At 44.4% G+C, this 20,421-nt stretch overlaps 1 long non-coding RNA gene across 1 annotated transcript; it reads left to right on the top strand.

Annotated features, from left to right (window-relative positions):
- The first annotated feature begins 14,037 nt into the window (after nt 1–14,037).
- LOC121080404 lies at nt 14,038–19,589 on the top strand. Its single transcript, XR_005825362.1, has 3 exons — nt 14,038–14,096; nt 17,427–17,500; nt 19,523–19,589. It is a non-coding gene; the product is annotated as an uncharacterized LOC121080404 (long non-coding RNA).
- The last annotated feature ends 832 nt before the right edge of the window (nt 19,590–20,421 follow it).

The raw sequence follows: 20,421 nt of genomic DNA, 5'->3' as shown, positions 1-20,421 counted from the left end.
TTACATGCTTCATTATCAGCATGTTCATGTGTTGATTTATGCGAGTGTCATGGTCCCATCATAGCTTTTCACTACATTAGCATCTACATAAAGACAACTATAGACATTCAAAGTGCAAACAATATCAACTTCTTTTGTATTAATATTATACAGAGGTAATCAATTATCCTAAATATCAAGGCTTTCAGTAAGATTCTTCATTCCCCAAAGTCTTTGTCAAAATCATACATTCACTCTTTTGCAACAAAGTCTGTAAGTCAGGAAGGGCACACCAAACAAGGACTGGTTCAGTAAGGAGGCCATACATTAGTTGTTGGGTTGACTGGCGGCAGCAGTGCTCCCACGGTCTGGCACGCTAAGCTCAGGCCGCACACAGCGAGCAGGTATCCATCGCGGACCTTCATCTGTGGAAACACACGCATAACCTCTCCCCCAAGTTAACAATTCATGGGGTCCTGACCAATGCCTGGTACGAGGGTCTTTCATGCGTACTAAGACGCCTTCATGTTTTTGCTGCTTGTCGCCAATTGACACAAAGTGCCGCACAATGGGAGGCACCGTATGGTCAGTAGAGATTTTCAGAAAGTTCAAAACATAACATGCTTTCTCTAATCGTGCCTCTGGGGTCATTCCCTTCATTCATTCCCCCCCTTCCCCCTTTTTTTTTAAATAGCAAAATACATTTCAACCGCTGAAATACAGTAGATTATAAAAAGTTTTTCTGCATGATAGAAAACAGTCACCCCATACTGTGAAGCAGTTTTTTGCAAGTCCTGTACTACTTTCCAAGCAAATGATGTATGAACGTGAGGATTACCAGCAGCCGCATCTCCCAATACAATAGGATATGCATGCGGTGCATCGGTGGAAGGAGTAGGAAGATCAAGGAGCGGTCCGCCTATCTGTTCTACTAAACCCCAGTTCCCGTCTCTTAATGCCCCATCTCTTACAGCCTGCCAAAATCGCCAAGGGTTGCGCAGCATTACCGTACCACTGGAAACTGGATTTTTACCACCTCCACCTTCTTCATTGCCTGTGACTGATAACGTTGTCGTAGCTGGACCCGAATCCGGGTTTTCGGCATTTCCATCCTGCGCAGGCAGGGCCGGAGCCGAGGGGGTGAGTGGGAGGGGCGGAGCAGCCTGATGAGGAGGAAGGCGTGTGGGCTGGCACAAATGTTGGGGGGGAGTCAGAGGGGCTGGGATCGGTCCGCCTAGGTTTCTGCTTATCGTTCTCATCCTCGGGATCGGTATGGCGTATAAGTCGATGCGGTTGGACAGATTTAGGGGATTCGGGGCATTGGGGAGTGGCATCTGGTAAGGAGCACAGACTCTCCCCCTCCCCCACCCCCTCATCCTCTTGTCTGTATTCCGGAGGGGGATACAGGGGAGGTTTGAACGATGTACCCTCATTCGCATTTTGCTGACTTTTCAAGTCCCCACTCGCATTTTGCTGATTTTGCAAGCCCCCACTCGTGCCTTGATGATTTTTGACCCCCCCTACAGCATGTCTAAGCAGTCCCCATGTAAGCAAAAGCCCCGACACCTCTTCGTCCCCTTTCTCCAGAGCTTCTGACAGTGTTGATCCTAAATTGTCCCAGGTTGACATGCTGAGAGCAGTCATGGGGGATGCTTCCACTCCATGTGTTTTGGCCCATAGTAACATATTTTTTAACCGAAGCCCATCTAAAGTAATTCCACGCTCCTCTAATACTAATTTCCACATTGATAGCACTATGGTATCTTCTTTAGATAACTTACTCCCCATGCTGTCCCTGGTGGCTCACCTTACCGGTGTCAGCTCTCCCGGGATCTTGCAGCTGCTCTCTGTGCTATTCCGCTTCACCAGGCTCCGCCTCCCCAGCAACTCGCTGGTCACAGTCTCAGGATCGCTCCTGACACCCCTTACCGGAGTCACATCGGCACAGTCTCAGAGTCTCTTTTTGATACCCTTTACTGGGATCACATTGGCACGCCAGGGTCACCAAATGTGGTGATGCAAGTCGAGGCAGACTAAAAAAACACTATGTCTGCGTGGCTGGGTTCGGACAAAATGGCCAAATGGCCTTTATTGTTTATACAAATTATTTATATATCTTAGACAGTACGTGTCAGACCCTGATAGGTTTTTGTGTCCTTCTTCTTGCTTGCTATTTGCTGTTGCTGTAGGTGCCCGTATGCTGCGGTTCTAAGTTCTGGTTCTTCACATCCTGTTTACATACCTGACAATTTGTGGCTGTCTTAAAGGTACATGACTAAGTCTTTGAAGTCAACTAACTTGTCTGCAGACCCGCTGCAGACCCCAACAACTTGACACAGCAATATAGTATCGCTGTGGTCTTTTTATAACAGGAAGCAGTGATGACTTCTTTACCTCCTAGCATCTTTTCAATCTGAAAGCCTTTCAGTGATGGTTTAAGATAAATGTGAGTAGATCAAAAACTTTAAACTCATAGGACAGTTGTCTGGAGAAAGGCAATCTTTTTACAAATTAAAGCCATAGAACTAAGCAAAGGAAACTGAAAAAATTCATAGGCCATTTCAACGCCCAGACATATTGAGATACAGACTAGATGTTTTCAGCACGTGCTTTTATTAAGCAGCATAATCTCCTAGATAATGAGTAGAAGGCTTCAAACCTGTATGGTCTAACTCAAAGAAAAGCTGAAATAATTAAAACAAACTAGCAACTAATTTCATAATAGCCAAACATACCCTAGTAACTTGCACCACAAATTTCAACTTCTCTCAACACTAAAACTGTACACAAAGTATACACCTTGAAAAATACTCTGGAGATTTCTGCAAAGAGTACTCTATTTCCAGCTGTTTTTTCACCCATAGGGAAACCTCTCTTCACATCCTTTTGGCATCTGAAGGATACCTGTTCTTCTCTGCTGCCCAGCTCATGTGGCATGGTGGGAGCGGAAAGGGTGCCTGACATAGAGAGGTTTCTGCCTTTACAATGCTATATTGATGTCTGAGCAAAACATCATTAAAGGTGATGAGTATAACAGGCATCCTTCATTCAGGATAAATTAATTCAGTTGTGGAGCTTCTTTTGGAATGGGGTGATTGAAATGGTAAGAGCTGCTGTCTAAAACCACCAGCCTTACATAATGCTAGTGAGAAGCTCAATTTTGAGAGTGGTGTGTTTTACCTAGAATCAGGGAAGGATGTGAATTCTTTTCAGGGAATATTGGATGTGCAGAGTAAAGGCAAAGGGCAAGCCAGTTCACCCAGGGATGCTGCTGCAGTGTTACCCTGAGAGAGCCAAGGGACTGTGTTGAGGACAAGGAGATCATGAAAAGAAGGACTGAAGAACAAACTTGGACTGCACATTGTGTGGAAAAATGACTAAAATAATCAGGTTTTATCACAGAAATACCCAATTGTGAAGCTCTCAGCTTGCAAGATTTTATATAATGGTTGTAAATTCCTGAATCAAAAGTTGCAACATGGCATTCGGCTTAGGAATGAGACATACCATTTTGTTTGAAAAACTGACACCCTGTATCTCTTAAAGTGGTTTAATCAACAGTGCCACAACACACTGTTGCAGAGAGGACCCCTGGGTGCATGAGGTGAACAGAGAGGTTTCCACAAACCCTGGTGGCAATGCTGAAAAATCAAGAATTTTACCCAGGGCCTTGCACAAAACCTCAGCATGTCAAGCCCACCATTGCCACAGGTGGCTGAGGAGACACAACACAGTTGCCAGCCTTGTGATGGGGAAGCCCCATATGTCACAGGAGAGGAAAATGGAAGAGGGAGGAAGCAAAGGAGGAAGCTGGGCTGCCTGCTTTGGTCAACATCACCCCCCTCCCTAGATACCCTCAGCCCCTTCCCCTGCAGACTCCCTCTGAGGGTGTGTGGAATCACACAAATCACCTTGAGGGGGAGAATTAGAGAAAATTGGGACCTAATAGAAACGTAGTATTACAGAAAGCTTTTTAAGGTAAAATACAGCTATCGCTTTCAGGATGGTTGGCATGCATGGAATCTACTTTACTACAGTTCCCTAAGCAAAACATCCTGCCAGCTCAGCACATGCTGATAGGAGTAATGGAGGATGGAGCAGAGTGGAGACACCACAGCCATGCTCTGTTGTGCTCCCTGCAGGAACGAGAACTTGATGGCACCACGCAGCTGATAAGCTGTATAGCAGTTGTCACATGAAGATCCATGAGATGTCCGTGGTTGAGTCAACCATTGTGGCAAAATGACTTTCCTCAAATGAAATAATCTCATTGCAATACTAATGCACACCTCCATCTCAAAGTTACCTGCCTCCAAGGTACTACTACATCTCACTGGCACATGATACATGTTAGTAACAACAATATGTATGACTAGAGTCACTCAAGCTCCACCTAAATGTGATGGAAATGGACTAGTCCTGGACTGAAATAAGTCTGGGGGGGAGGGGGGATTTTTTGTCAGAAGTCCTAGATTACCCAACTCAGATTTAGTGTTCACAAAGATAGGTCAAGCTGACCCACTCTCTAACATTGTTATAAATGAAGGGACTTCTAATCAAGGGAGTCAGCCTTGGGAAGGATGAGAAACAAAGAACAGATAGTGAAAAGAACACCATTATCTAAGTTACGCAGAAAGAATCTGTTACACAGAAAGAAGCCTTCAAGTGAGGAAAGTTCTATCTATGAGAGGAGACAGGCTAATAAAGTGTTGCAATCCACTGACATCAACAGAAAATTAGTTGAAAATAGGACAAAGATAATTGTGGTAGTGGTGTTGTCGATTTGTTAAAGAGTTGAGATCAATTGATTTTATTGGTTTGATTACCTGATTTTATAGAGTTATTTTATAGAATAGAAATATAGGAAGATAAAAAATATGTTGAAGAAAGTTATGATTATTTAGTAAAAGTAGTTGTGAGACCCTTTATACATTTTGTATTAAGGCCAGAAGAATGGGTTGGAATCATTGTTGAAGCTTAAGTAATAATTTAGGGTTTGAAAGGTTTCTTTGTATCTAACTAGTCTTCTGTATATAGAAAGTATATTGAGATGTCAGAATGTAGGATTAATGGGAACTGGGGAGAGTCGACTGGAACAGCTTGTAGTTACCTGCCAAGAAACCGTGAACTTCAGTAAAAGGTAATTCCGGCAGGGGGAGATCGCGACCACCGACTCATATACCACCTACCCAAATCGTACCCCAGACCCATTTCTGGACCTTTCTAAGCTCTACTGCGCAGAATCGGATATAGGAGGAGAATATGTTAATGATTTACGGGAAATATCATGGTTATGTATGAATACTTAATGAATATGTATGAATAAGTTCTATATATGGTGTCTGATTTTGAGACCTGGTGTGCGTTGATTGTGAGAGGACTCACTCACACACCTGGCCATCAATAAAGAAGTGTCTGCTTATCTACATCACATTGGTGTCGATAAGTTCTTCATTCCGAGATTTCGGTAATAGTGGGAGATCACAACCTCCAACTCAAATAGCCCCCCTGAAAGAGGGTAAAACTCCGCTTGAGGAGCATGTGTAGTTAGTAGAGAACTTCAGCAGTGCTATCTGAGGATGTGTACTAATTTGCATTAGAAGCAAGAAACTAATAATCAATCCTGTGTATGATAAATGAATATGCAATATACTATGAAGTGTAAAAAGTGGACAGACGAGGAGAGAAGTTAGGGAAGACTCCATCATAACTTCTGGGATCAGTTGACAGGTTGAACCTGTCTTCTCCCCCATAGGGATGTTTATTGGGTAAGAACTTTGTCTTATGCATGCTAAATAACTAACACTAGCTGTTATTAGTGATTATAGTTTAGTTGTATATAGTTTGGTTGTATATCACTTCAAGCTTGTTTTTGCAGACAGTCTCTATCACCGGCAATCACAAACCTTAATTTGTCACGCTTTCATATTAAAGAGTGTATTCCGTAAACTGTTAATGTTAGTCCTTTGTGGGTGCTAGCAGTTGCCGGCAACAGGTAACACATTCAAATAAAGTGGGAAGGCCCGCTGAGGTGTCCCTCTTATGCTGTTAGTGTGTTTCCCCGAACAAGTCAGTCGAATTGCTCTCTGATCCAGTGGGACTGTTCAGTGAAGGGTCCCTATAATGGGACGCTGACAGACTGGTCTTGCACAAGGGTCTCGCCTTTCCCGGGGCACTGATAGACAGATCAAACAATCAAACGCCTGGGGTTGAGAGAATCTCCCCCCCCCCCCCCCCCCCTTCACATAACAGGGTGGCCTGAAGAGGGTCAGGCTGTCACTGAGGGTGGGCAGGCAACCCTGTGCACGCCAGGGCAGTGATTGGTGCCACAGCGGCACCACACCCACACAGAGGGGTGGGAGCAGACATGTTAGCAGAGGCTGCTACAGTCCCCATAATATTGTGGGGAAGGTGGCGGAAGAAGGGGAAGTAGGGTGTAGCGGAAGGCATCTGGTTGGGCTACCAGAGGGAGAAAGACCCATTTCATTCCGCAGAGTGGGGCTGGTGTAGCATGGGGAGAAAGTGGAACAAAGTGTTCAAGCAAACAGCCACAGGAAACAAATCTGACTCAGGGGTAACCACTGAAGGCTAGGGGATGAGGCATGATTAAAGAAAAATAAAATTCCTACAAATGTGTGTCACTCATATGCAGGCTGCAATGGTGGCTATTGTTTTTTATACAAGTACGGGGAAAGTGATCTCTGCTTTTCCTAAACATGTATTGCCATAGCTCTATTTATAAATTCACAGCAGCCTGTCGTTTATTTAGTGAGCACCGTGGTGCAGGTGCATTTTAAACTCTCCCACCCTCGAAAAAGGTTATTATTATAACCCACCACCAAACATGTTCTCGTAGTCTGCCAGTCACTGAGATCTATCTTCGATGATAACAGTCCAATGGCTACCACGTGGCTGAGAGGGTTAAAAAGGATTATGCTGTGGATTTGCAAGGAGCTCCTCTCAAAAGAATAAATAAACAAAAACAAAACCCAAGAACAAACCCAAAGGGGCCACGGTGGTTTCACATTGGCACCTGGTGACAGAAGCCAGAAAGCAACTCTAAACCCAGAGGCCAACCAGCCTCACTGCCTGCCGGGGGAGGGGAGTGCTAATTTCAGTGCTGCTCACGTGGGCCCGGCGCACAGGCTGGGGGTGGGCCCAGCAGCCCCCAATCTAGGGCAGTTTGTTTAACTGCAGTAACGGGAACTCAATGTTCCCGCAGTGAAGGGATTTCTGAGAACAGAGAACGTGTCCTCGGATGAACCCAGCTCCTTCTCCTCTCCCTCCCTCCTGATGTCTGCGCCACGGTCTTAAAGTGGCGATGCCACGGTGCTGAGGCGCCTCCGGCTTCGTCCGCGCCCCATGTACGCCTGCAGCCCTCAGTGGTGCCTCCCGCAGGCCGGAGTGGTGGGAGCAGCGCTGCCCGCACGGTCACATCGCTTCCCCGGGGGAACCCCGACACCTCTGCCTGGCCCCCTGCGCCTGCCCCTATGGCTGTTCAACCTCGTTCTTCCAGGACTATGTGAAGAGGAAAAAAGGAAAAAATCACGTTGAAAAGCAAATAACAGTTTTGGGACTTTTCCTGGGGGAAGAAAGAGGGGGGTGCATCAATACTGGGGAAAGCCACTGCTGGAAAACATGCAGACCAATATGGGAATCTGGAGTCAGTTCCAAAAGTAGAGAAAGAAAAGTAACATTTAAGCATAGTGATCAGGGAAGAAAAGCTCTAGGGTCAGCCAACAAGAGCTAATATGATTGCAAAGCTAGACATACTTGTCTAGATTAATACATATAATATGCTGAACAGAGATCCTGGAGGACAGTCACTGGTAGGAAACCAGTATAAGCAATAGTTCTGCCATTTTAATGCCATCTCCACTTAATGAACTTAATAATAGTACTTAATAATAGTCAATGCAAAGCTGGCTGCAGAATTGTGTGTGCTCCGTTGTACTTTATTATGCAGCGATATCCTAGTAACAGTATTTTCCTTCACACTTGGAAAGGTAGAAGGCTTAAAAGACCTCATTCCTTATTCAACACACATAATGAATTACATTTTAACTCACTAAATTACAATCACTCTATGAATTTTTTAATGAAACATTTCAATGCCTTGTCTGTGTAATTTACGCAACCCATCTGATGGAGTGAACTGGTGACAATGTTGATAGACTGTGTTGCAGCACCTCTTCCCAGTGATGGCCTTCCATTGAAACAGTAGTGCTGTCAGATATTGATTCTTACTATTGAGAGAGAGGGGGGTTAAGAGATAGGGTAAAGTTTAACGATTATGATAGTCTGCTTAGCTGTTTAGGGTAATAATAGTCTGCTTAGCTGTTTGCCAGATCTTACATGGTTTGCTTGGGTGTTGTGATAAGGTATACGGGAGTAAAGAGCCTTATGACCATATAAGTCCAGCTTTATGACCATATAAGTCAAAAGAACAATTACAACCTTGCAAGAACAAGCTAAAGCCAGTTCTGTGGTTTGGACAAAAACCAGGACGTTACTGAGCCTGCACCAGATGTGGGAGGTCATGAGGAAGACTCGCCTGCCTTCATCCTCAGGACCCCTGACGACCACCACCAGGGGACACTGCGCAAACTCAGTCGAGAAAAAAAATATGGAAATGGCTCGCAGAACTAATTTTAATATGAAGCGGGGATAGGTAATGCATATGTATAGGCCTATTGCAACATATTATGAATATGTAATGAGATGCCTTATAAAAACAGAGCAAGTTTTCGTGTCGGGCGCGTACAGTTTTGGTGGGACTACCCCCCCATGCTGCCCAGCGCTGAATAAACATACCTACTTTACAATCTTACAGATTGTGGAGTCTGCTTTCCGCACGTCAGTTTTGGCGAGCCAGGCAGGAGGATCTCCACTTGACTGCGGGACCGACTGCGGAGCGGACGCTCCTAGGCACGCCCCGAGCATTTTACTCGGAGGAGTCTCCGCTGCCGGCCGATCACCGCGGGAGTGGACAACAGCCTCTTGAAGCTGCGGATTTAACGGTATGTTTAACGAAGGGACTTAAGCGTACGCACATTCGGGGCTGCTGATAAATCGCGCAGAGACGTCTGGCGTGCAGCATAGTGCCCGTGGGTTGGGTACCTATAGGGTTTGGGACTGCAATTGGGAAACTCGTTGGCCGATAGACCGGCCGGTAGCGATCTCGGGGATAGATTGACTGAGTTCGAGGTAACCACTGTATCTCGTTGTTGGGAGCCAGGAGAGGCAGGAAAGGGGTAAGCGGGCCTCTTGTAATTCACAAAATATTTGCAGCTGCTAAAAGGTTGTTAACTGGAGCAATGCTATCTTAGATTTCTCTTGGTATTGATTTTGGTTATGGCAATAAGGCATTTGGAATAGACTACCGATTTGAATTTGTCAAATCATAGTGTTTGTGTGAAGTGATGTGTGTGTGATTTTCTCTGAGTGCATGGACGTCCGTGAGAGTGGAATTGAGTGAGAATAAGTGAGAGTGTGGCTGACAGGCGTGAAAAGAGAATTTAAAAGTCAGTTTAAATTCCTTAAGAGTATATTGAAAATGGGTAACACCCAAAGAGGGATACTAAAAAAGAGTCCTCTGGGTTGTATACTCGCCCATTGGAAGGATATTGTTGGGAAGGGAAGCACAGAAAGTAAAAAGACCCTCATTAAATATTGTAATCAGTGGTGGCCATTGTATAAGTTAGAGGGCGAAGTTAAGTGGCCATTTAATGGAACATTGGATTATAATACTTTGTTACAGCTTATGCTGTTCTTGAGAAGAGAAGGGAAATGGGATGAAGTGTCATATGCAGATATGTTTTTCACGCTGCGAAACCATCCGGAGTGGCAAAGGGACTGTGGGATAACACCCCCACAGGACCCTATGGTACTCGCATTGGAGCGAGAAAATAAAGGGGGTAGAAGTAAACTGAAAAGATGCTGTTCTTCCTGCAGCATTGGGCAGAGGTGTACAAAGGCAGACAAAGTTCACCAAGCCCCAGAACAAGACTTAAATGACTTGTTTAAACCTCCCCCCCCCCCCCCCCCCCCCCCCCCCCCCCCCCCCCCCGGGCACGGGACAAGGATGTGGATTCGGAAGGAGCTTTTAATCCTCCTGATAGCCCTGTATCTTCCCACACTCGGCAGAAGTCTGCCCTGACTACTTTACAAGCACCCCTCCGAGAGGCAGTGGGGCCAGATGGTGGAACAATGCTAATTAAAGTGCCTTTCTCCACTGCTGATTTGGGAGAGTGGAGAAAGATTGCAAAGGATTATAGAAGTGACCCGATAAGTGTAGCCAGGCATTTCCAATTTATCGTAAAACAACACAATCCCGATTGGAATGATATACAATTATTATTGGAATATTTGACTGAAACTGAGAAACAGCTAGTTTTGAAAACAGCAGGAAATTTGGCCGAAGACCATTATAAAATTACAGGAGGGGATGTTAAGGAACATTTCCCCCTCCAAGACCCAAAGTGGGATGCTAATAGATCGGCACATATGCAAAGATTACAGGAATATCAGGAATGGGTTTCGAAGGGAATGGAGAGAGCAATTCCCAAAACTATAAACTGGTCAGCTTTATATGCAGTTAAGCAAACTCCTTCTGAGCCCCGTCTGAGTTCCTGGATCGGCTGAGGGATGTGATGCGCCGTAACATGCCGCTGGACCCTGGGTCTGAGGTAGGGATCCAGCAATTAGTTTCTTTATTCCTGGGCCAATCTGCAGGGGACATAAGGCGAAAACTTCAAAAGCTGCATTCTACAGAAGGTAGAAATTTGGAAATATTGTTGGATGAAGCATGGAGGGTGTTTAGTAATAGAGAAGAAGAATATCGGCAGGGACAAAGGAAATTGATAGCTGCCATTCAAGAAAAAGGGGAACGGAGAGGTGGTAGGCGAGATTCGTCTCGATTGGAAAGGGATCAGTGCGCTATATGCAGGGGCTTTGGTCATTGGAAAAGGGAATGTCCTAGAAACAGGGAAGGGGGTCGGAAAACCTCGGCGAATGTGAAGATAGCCAATGTAATAGAAGACTGACGGGAACCTGGGGAATCTACCCTAGCGGATCCACTGGTTATAATTAAGCTAGGGGAAAAGCAGCAACAAGTGGAGTTTTTGATAGATACAGGAGCGACATATTCGGTTTTGAATCAAGCCTTAATGCCTTTAGGAGATGATTACGTTGTAGTACAGGGAGCAACTGGCCAAAGTGAAAAGGCGTATTTTTGCGAACCTTTAAAGTATAAATTGGGAAAGCAATGGGGTATCCACAAGTTCTTATATATGCCCAACTCTCCAAAGGCACTTTTGGGGAGAGATTTGTTGGAACAATTAGGAGCAAAGATCACGTTTGAAAAAGGGGAAATTACTCTGGAGGTAAAGGATCGACAATATACACAGGCATTAAGTCTAGTCCTAACTAGTCTCCCCTCAGAAGGGAAAATCAATGAGGAAATTCTGAACCAAGTGTATCCAGGAGACTGGGCTACTGATGTGCCTGGAAGAGCGAAAAATGCTCCACCTGTTGAAGTTAAGATAAAGGAAGGTCAACGACTGGTAAGGATTAAACAATATCCTCTAAAGAAAGAGGACAGGGAAGGAATCCGGCCAGTGATAGAAAAATTTTTGCAGCTAGGACTATTAAAGGAATGTGAGTCTGAATTCAATACTCCTATATTACCTATTCGGAAGTCCGATGGGTCATATAGGGTGGTTCAAGACTTGCGTGCAGTGAACAGGATTACTGAGGATCTCTACCCAGTCGTGGCAAATCCGTATACCCTACTGACTGCATTGGCACCTGAATTAATCTGGTTTACTGTTCTAGATTTAAAGGATGCTTTCTTTTGCCTCCCTCTCCACGAAGCCAGTCAAAAGTTGTTTGCATTTGAGTGGGAAAATCCTAAAAGTGGTCGAAGGACCCAGCTCACTTGGACGGTGTTGCCGCAAGGATTCAAGAATAGTCCTACCATCTTCGGCAATCAGCTTGCGAGAGACCTGGAATCCTGGGAAGCCCCGTCCAAGAAAGGAAAATTGTTACAGTATGTGGATGATATCCTGATCGCTACCAACACAGAGGAAGATTGTATGGCGTGGACGGTGAGTCTGTTGAATTTCTTAGGGCTTCAAGGATACAGGGTGTCCAAGAAGAAGGCCCAGGTAATGCAGCGTAAAGTGAATTATTTGGGCTATGAGATCAGTGCGGGACAGAGAACTTTGGGGCAGGCCCGCAAAGAGGTGATATGCCAAACTAAAAACCCCAGACGGTAAAGGAATTGCGAACCTTTCTGGGAATGACAGGGTGGTGTCGATTGTGGATCTACAATTATGGACTGCTTGTTAAACCATTATATGCGCTGACAGCGACTGAGCAGAAACACCTCGAATGGAATAAAGAGGCTGAACAAGCTTTTGAACAACTAAAGAAGGCTCTGATGTCAGCCCCGGCTTTAGGACTCCCGGATGTGGGTAAGCCGTTCCTCCTTTTTTCTCACGAGAAACAGGGCATTGCCCTAGGAATATTGGCACAGGAGCTAGGTCCGTATCATCGGGCAGTTGGCTACCTCTCTAAACAATTAGACGCGACTGCAAAGGGCTGGCCTGGATGCCTAAGGGCAGTTGTGGCTGTGATACTAAATATACAGGAAGCCCGAAAATTCACCCTGGGCCAGAAAATGACTGTTTTTGTGTCCCATGCAGTGTCGGCAGTATTGGAGGCAAAGGGTGGACACTGGCTATCTCCACAAAGATTCCTACGATATCAAGCTGTAATAGTGGAACAGGATGATGTGGAAATCGTGGTTACTAACATTGTCAACCCAGCTTCTTTTCTCAGCGGAAACACAGGAGAACCAGTGCATCATGACTGCTTGGAAACTATTGAAGCGACATACGCAAGTTGCCCAGACTTAAAGGATAGCCCCATAGAAAACGGAGAAAACTGGTTCACAGACGGGAGCAGCTATGTCCTGAATGGCAATCGACACGCTGGATACGCCATCACCACCAGTCAAGAGGTAATAGAGTCAGGACCTTTGCCCATGAACACCTCCGCACAAAAGGCAGAAATAATTGCCCTAACTCGAGCCCTGGAGTTGGCTCAGATCAAAACTGTAAACATTTACACAGACTCAAAATATGCCTTTGGAGTTGTACACGCACATGGAGCAATTTGGAAAGAAAGAGGTTTATTGAACTCCCAAGGGAAGAATATCAAACATGCAGAAGAAATTCTGAAGTTACTAGAAGCTGTCCAACTCCCTGAGAAAGTGGCAATTATGCATATTAAGGCACACCAGAAAGTGAGCTCAGATTTGGAAAAAGGGAATGAACTGGCGGACAGAGAGGCAAAACAAGTGGCCAAAACGAAAATAAAAGTAGCAGGGGCTTTAATCCCCGATAGGCATATTTCCCTACAAGATAAACCAAAATACACTAGGGAAGATCAGAAACTTATTTCAGACTTAGAAGGGTCATATAATGAAGAGAGATGAGCTTATACCCCACAGGGAAGACTAATTGTTCCCTCATATTTACTGTGGCACTTAATACGGGAAGAACATATGTTGGGGCTTTTGCTGTGTTGAATGATTATACTGAACTTTGAAGCAAGTGGAAAAATACTGAAGAAATAAGACGAGGGCACGATCAGAGCAGTGGAATGAAGAGGGAGGAACAGTTTGCAGGTGCTTGCACAAAACCAAGGCCAGCAGGACGCGATAAGAGGAGCTGGGAAACAACAGAAAAGAGCCTACGTGCCTGAAGAAGTAGAAACAGAGATCTTGCCAATAAACATTTGTTAACCAATCATATTATTATACGCTTGTAGAATAGCCAATCATATTATCACACGCTTATAGAATGCCTTATAAAAATGTACCTGGTTTGTACAATAAACGGATCAGATCTTGAACTCCATGAGTATTTGAATCTGACTCCCGCTCGCCCAGAATGCCCGCAGCATCTGGTGACCCCGACGTGTGGATCGGTCGAAGAGTCAGGAAGATTCATTAAGGATCGTGTTACAAGCTGCGGAGCCGGCGAGGATCCTGCTGCCAGCGGAGAGAGAGCTGGGCGCCCGAAGAAAGGCGGAACGTGCACGGCTGACCGGTGAGTCAGGAAACTTAAGCAGGATGGGGATCACTGCATCAGCGGTGGAGAAAGCAATCATAGACAGTTTAGTGAAATTAGCAGAGAAAACTGAAACGTCAGTCTCACGGCAGGCAGTAATTTATCTGCTATGTTGGAGTCGCCGCCGTGGTTTCCTTGCTTCTATGCAAGATGTATATAATAATGAAACATGGAAGAAAGTGGGAGAGGACTTGTGGGAATCTGTGCAAGTCGGGACTAAGGGGGTAAAGACTTTGGCTCGCACGTATCGGGCTGTACGGGGTATGGCCGCGCAGTTACACGGCGAGGTGCAAGTCGCTGCAGCTGTTAAAGCTGCAGTGCGGCCTCCCGGCGATCCTACTGCTCAGTCGGAGGAAGAGCCAGAGGGGCAATCTCCGTGTGAAAATCCCCCCGATTATACATCTAAAGCTTATCCAGTAATGACTACTGCTGAACGAATAGCGTGGGGATTAGATGATGAATTACCATCCTGGTGTCCTGATAAGGAACAAACGGCAAGCGGCAGACAGACATTAATACCGGCAATTGCGAGTACTGGATGTAAAACTGCTGGGGTGGGAACGGCACAGCTCCACCAGCTCCTAAATAAAGCATGTTTGTCTTTGCAAAGGTGAAAGTTGAGATCTGACTTCCTGACCAGTGTTAAAATGCACCATGGCCTCTGGCTACTTTAAGATGATTGTGTGACTTTGGACAAACCTGGTAGGAGCAATGCTGAAATCAAGTTGTAAGTTATATTTCATCCTGAGACTGATGTTTCTGGCATTACATAAAGTAATTTTGATATGGAGAAATAGTGTGAAATGGGGACAATGGACATCGATTGTGATTGTATGTCTGCTCAAGGAATGTGGGTATGGTGACTAGTCATGGGTGCAGTGTCTGGTCACATAGGCACACAGCTTTGAGGAGACAACTACAGTTTTGGGGAGACGCCTGCCCTTCTTCCTCTAACAAAAGGGGCTATTTAAAAAAAAAAAAAAAAAAAAAAAAAAAAAAAAAAAAAAAGAAAAGGATGAGAGATATTCCAATGCTATCTAGAGGGAGGGAGTGCTAAGTTTCCTTGCTGGAGAAGATCGGATGGTCACAAGAACATGAATCATCTACAAACCTGCAAGACCACCACATTCCAGGAAACGGACTGATAAGGTAATTAACATACGAAGCGGGGTTTAGGTAACGAATATGTATAGGCGTTAATTGAATATTCATTTGTTTCATTGTATAAATGTGGGATGGTTTGTCACTTCGGGTATGCACGCTTGTGGAGGAGCGATCCCCCGTGCATCTGCGCGCAATAAACATGCCTACTTTATAACTTTCGAGTTATAGAGTCTAATTCCGCACGTCAGTTTTGACGAGCCAGGCAGGAGGATTTCTGCTCGGCTGAGGGACCAGCTGCGGAGCGGACGCTCCTAGGCGCGCCCCGGGAGATTTTCTCGGAGGAGCCTCCTCTTCTCAGCTGTTCACCCGGGAGCAGAAGAGAAACCCCTGGATCCACGGATAAAACGGTATGTTTAGTAACGGGGCGGCTGGTGAGACGCACGGAGACGTCCGGCGCGCAGCGCAGTCCCCAGGAGGAAAAAAAAAAAAAAAAAAAAAAAAAGGGGGGAAGCTAAAAACTTCCTTTAGGTTGTCTTAAGAATTGGGGAATTCCTAGAATGTAACAACTGAAATAGCGCTCTGTGTCTTGTTTGTTCTATGTGTTGTCTTGTTACATGTTCAAAACTTGGAGTTATGAAATGTATGATGAAAAATAATAATATTCTGGTAATTCGTGGCAAATAGCGGAAAACTTAACACTCTGCTTAAGAACAGGAAAAATGTGGGGTTTTTTTTTGTTTGTTGTTTGTTTTTTGGCAATTGTTCATTGAAATGCATACTTTTTGAACTGCCAGTGTTCCTAAAAGTTGTACATAAGTGCACGGTACCGTATAACATACTGCTTGTGTGACTGAGGGCTGCCCGGAGAGTGTGAATGGTGTGATTGAGATGCGCATTTTGATTTTCAGTGTATAGCTTAATTATTTTGACTGAGTGTGAGTGCAAGAGTGCTTGAGACATGCGTTTGAGTGCAATATGAGCAAGGAGCTCTATCCGTGTTTCCGACCTTGGGTGGCTAAGGCGGCCGGAGAAAAAGTAATTAAAATTGTAAAATGGGAAATGGAAGGAGTAAGCCCTGTGAAAAATCGCCCTTGGGTTGTATATTAAAACATTGGAGTGATATCGTAGGACATGGTGGTACCGAAAATAGAAGGAAATGGATTAAATATTGTAATCAGTGGTGGCCTTTGTATAAATTGGGGAGTGATGCGAAATGGCCTCAGGAGGGAGGAACGTTAGATTATAACACTCTCCTGCAATTAATGTTGTTTCTATGTCACTTGTAAGCAACTTATAGCATCCTTACCCCCTGGGGCATCCATCGCTCAAATGATAGAGGCATGCGCAAGGGCTCCTTTGGTTGAGGAAGAGGAAAAGGCAAAAATACATGCCAATGCTCTAGCAGTAGCTCTAAACAACAACAAGGTACAAGGCCGAGGGGACCGGGGTCTTAAGCCAAAATGTTATCAATGTGGACAGGAAGGTCACTTTAAATGTGACTGCAAAAAGAATCTAGGAGGAAAGTCTCTGTTGAATGGAAATTGTTTGCGTTGTCAAAAATTTGGTCATAAAGCGGCCGATTGTCGCTCAAAATTTAGAAAAGATGGTACACCCCTCTTTGTTCCGGGAAACGGGAACAGCCGCGTTCTGAGGGACGCGGCCAAGAAATATCCCCAGAACCCAACAAAATTCATGGCTGCCTTGGCGAGCTGTATTCAGCCACCAGAGGAAGCGCAGGAGTCGATTTGGCCGTGGCAGAACCTGTAAATATCACTGATGAAAAGGTACATGTACTTCCTTCTACAGTTAGTGGTCCTTTGGGTTATGGTTTATCTGCACTCCTTATAGGACGCTCTTCTGCGTCAAAAAAGGGGATTTTTGTTCTTCCTGGTTGTATTGATGCCGATTATACCGGACCTATTGGAATTATGGTAAAAGTTTTTTCTCCACCTGTTCATATTCCAGCAGGAAGAACTATTGCACAGCTCATTCCATTCCAAGCTACTGTCCCTCAAAAAGGAGAAAAGGACAGGGGTCAAGGTGCATTTGGCCCAACGGGTATGCCTAACATTGCCTTTTGTCAACTTATTGGTGCCGAGCGGCCAAAATGTAATGTTAAGATATCTGGTCCACAAGGTGTTAATCTTCCTAATGTTTCAATGATGATTGATACTGGTGCTGATGTTACTGTTCTTCCCTTTTCAGTTTGGCCTACCATGTGGGAATTAGATAGTGCGGGTTCAACCATTTCAGGCATTGGGGGAAGTCGTCTGACACAGGTCAGTAAAAACTTCATTCTTTTCACGGATCAAGAAGGACATCAAGCATGGGTAAAACCTTATGTCCTACACACATCCTTGTCCTTGTTAGGTAGAGATGTACTTTCCCAATGAGGAATGAGAATCTCTACAGATTTTTGATTGGGGCCATTGATAGCAGCTCTTGCCCAACCTTAAAATTAAAATGGAAATCAGAAACTCCCGTATGGGTTGATCAATGGCCCTTACCTCAAGAGAAGCTGCAACACATTCAAGAATTAGTCCAAGAACAATTGGATTTAGGCCACATCAGACCTTCTGTTAGCCCATGGAATACACCCATTTTTACAATTCAAAAGAAATCAGGAAAATGGAGATTATTACATGATTTAAGAGCAATAAATGAAAAAATGGTTGACATGGGTGCCCTTCAGCCTGGGCTGCCTTCTCCCACTATGTTACCACAAAATTGGGACCTATTAATTATTGATTTAAAAGATTGTTTTTTCACTATTCCTCTGCATGAGGATGATTGTGAAAAATTTGCATTTACAGTACCAGCTATAAACCGTGCCGCTCCAGCAAAAAGGTATGAGTGGGTTGTACTACCTCAGGGTATGAAAAACTCCCCAACAATATGTCAGTGGTTTGTGGATTTAGCTCTACAATCTTGGAGAGAGAATAATCCTAACCTTATTACCTATCATTATATGGATGATCTCTTAATAGCCAGCCCTCACACACTAGCCCCTGAAAAAGAACAGGAACTTATACAGAGTCTGCATACCTTTGGATTGGTTATAGCAAAAGAAAAGGTACAAAAACTAGCGCCCTGGAATTATCTTGGTCTGCGCATCTCAGAAACAAGAATCCAGCCACAAAAAATTCTTAGTGTCCCACCTGTGAAAAATTTGTCCTTGGCTGACTGGTGGATTCAGATTTCTGAGTGTTTTGCAGTGGCAACCCTAGGTATTCAATTAGATAATCATTATCCCAATCATCCCTTATTTAAAACTTCCTTAGTATTGGAGGAAAAATCTTTACAGCAACAAAATCCTATAAAAAATGCACTTACGGTTTTTACCGACGCTAGTAGCAAAACTCAAACGTGTGGCTATGCCTATAGGGATGACAGGAACAATTGGATTTCTCATATAGAACAAATGGAAGGTTCAGTTCAAGTTTTGGAATTAAGAGCAGTGTTAATGGTGTTTCAGGAATTTCGCAATGTCCCTCTTAATGTTGTAAGTGATTCTAAATATGTTGTTGGTATAGTTTCGCGTCTTTCGCGTTCCCTTTTAGGGTCTTTTACGAATGACAGACTTATGGCCCTAGTTATTCAGATGTGGAATGAAATAAATTTTAGACAATTCCCTTGGTGGATTACGCATATCAGAAGTCATCTGGATTTACCTGGTGTCTTATCAGAAGGTAATGCTTACATAGACACTCAGGTGGCATCCCCAGTATTACAAAATTCTCCTCTAAAACAAGCAACAGAGTCACATGCCTTTTTTCACCAACCTGCCCGGTCTCTCCAAAAACAGTTTGGTCTGTCTCGTCAAGACGCTAGGACTGTCATACTTAAATATGTCCATGTCCAGCATTGGATGTCAGCCATGGCTGTGCTGGGCCACCCAGATATGGTAAAAACAGATAATGCCCCTGCATATCTTAGTGCCAAAATAAAGACCTTTTTGCTGCAATGTCAGGTGAAGCACGTTACCGGAATTCCGAATAATTCTGGTGGTCAGGCAATTATTGAACATGCCCATCAATCATTGAAACATTACCTGTCTGTTTTTCGAAAAGAGGGGGAGAGGAGTCCTCATGTAATAGTGGCAAAAGCATGCTATGTACTGAACTGGTTGAATCCCAGAACGGAATGTACTGAACAGCCGATTTTCTATCACTTTTCTAACAATCCCAACGATTTTTCGAATTGTGACATAGCTGTCCAGGTATTTGACCCTGTCTCAAATTGTTGGTCAGGACCTCATAATTTATTAACGTGGGGTCGGGGTTATGCATGTATCTCCACAGGGGCAGTGACCAAGTGGATTCCAGCAAAATGGGTTCGCCCGTGGATTGAAAACCGACCCACTGAAAAGAAAGAGCAGGGTGACTACGACAGGATTGACTCCTAAATGAACAGGAGGGATCAGTGGGCTCAGTGGGCACAGCATCGAGAAAGGTTATTCCGACCGCCACGACCAAATGAAGAAAAGCGGCTTGTAGATAAGTTAACATACATTATTCTGCCCATCTTGCAGCAGTTACCTCGGGAGATACAATGTCAATTACCCTCCGGTGAATTGTCTTTGTTACACTGTGACCGTATTGTGCGTGCGTTGCAGGATCTTTTTGGGCAAGGACCGATAGAAACAGAAAATTCTTGTCCTATATGTGTTACTTCTTGTAATTCAACAGTTACTCTATATTGTGGATATTGTAAAAGGGTTGGAGCATATAGGCGGAAGGTTTTCCTACGTTTTGGTTCCGGCGGTTTTTCCCTTCTTACTGGGATACATGCCCCTACTTTTTCAGGTATAAACAAGGCCTTACAATCTTATGAAGCCTTCGAACAGATACTTTTAGCAGAACATCGAAACGAACTCATCTTCTGGGTTCGCATTATCAGAAAAAGTTTTGAATCTCATATAATACAACATCATTGTAAATGTGAACGATGGCATTATTTTTAGGAATAGGCCTAATGAATATTGCTTTTGCTTCTGCTTTGCATAGTATATTGTTGTTTGTTATTCTTTTGTTACTTTTAGTGCCTTGTCTTTTACAATGTTTCCAAAGCTGTATGGAACGCAGTATTAATGCTGTATTTAAAAAGAAAGGGGGAGGTGTTGGGGCTTTTGCTGTGTTGAATGATTATACTGAACTTTGAAGCAAGTGGAAAAATACTGAAGAAATAAGACGAGGGCACG

Source organism: Falco naumanni, chromosome W (genome assembly GCF_017639655.2).
Source record: "Falco naumanni isolate bFalNau1 chromosome W, bFalNau1.pat, whole genome shotgun sequence".
NCBI classification, from domain to species: domain Eukaryota; kingdom Metazoa; phylum Chordata; class Aves; order Falconiformes; family Falconidae; genus Falco; species Falco naumanni.
The sequence above is the reverse complement of the archived record's forward strand: the minus strand, read 5'-3'. Positions and strand labels throughout refer to the sequence as shown.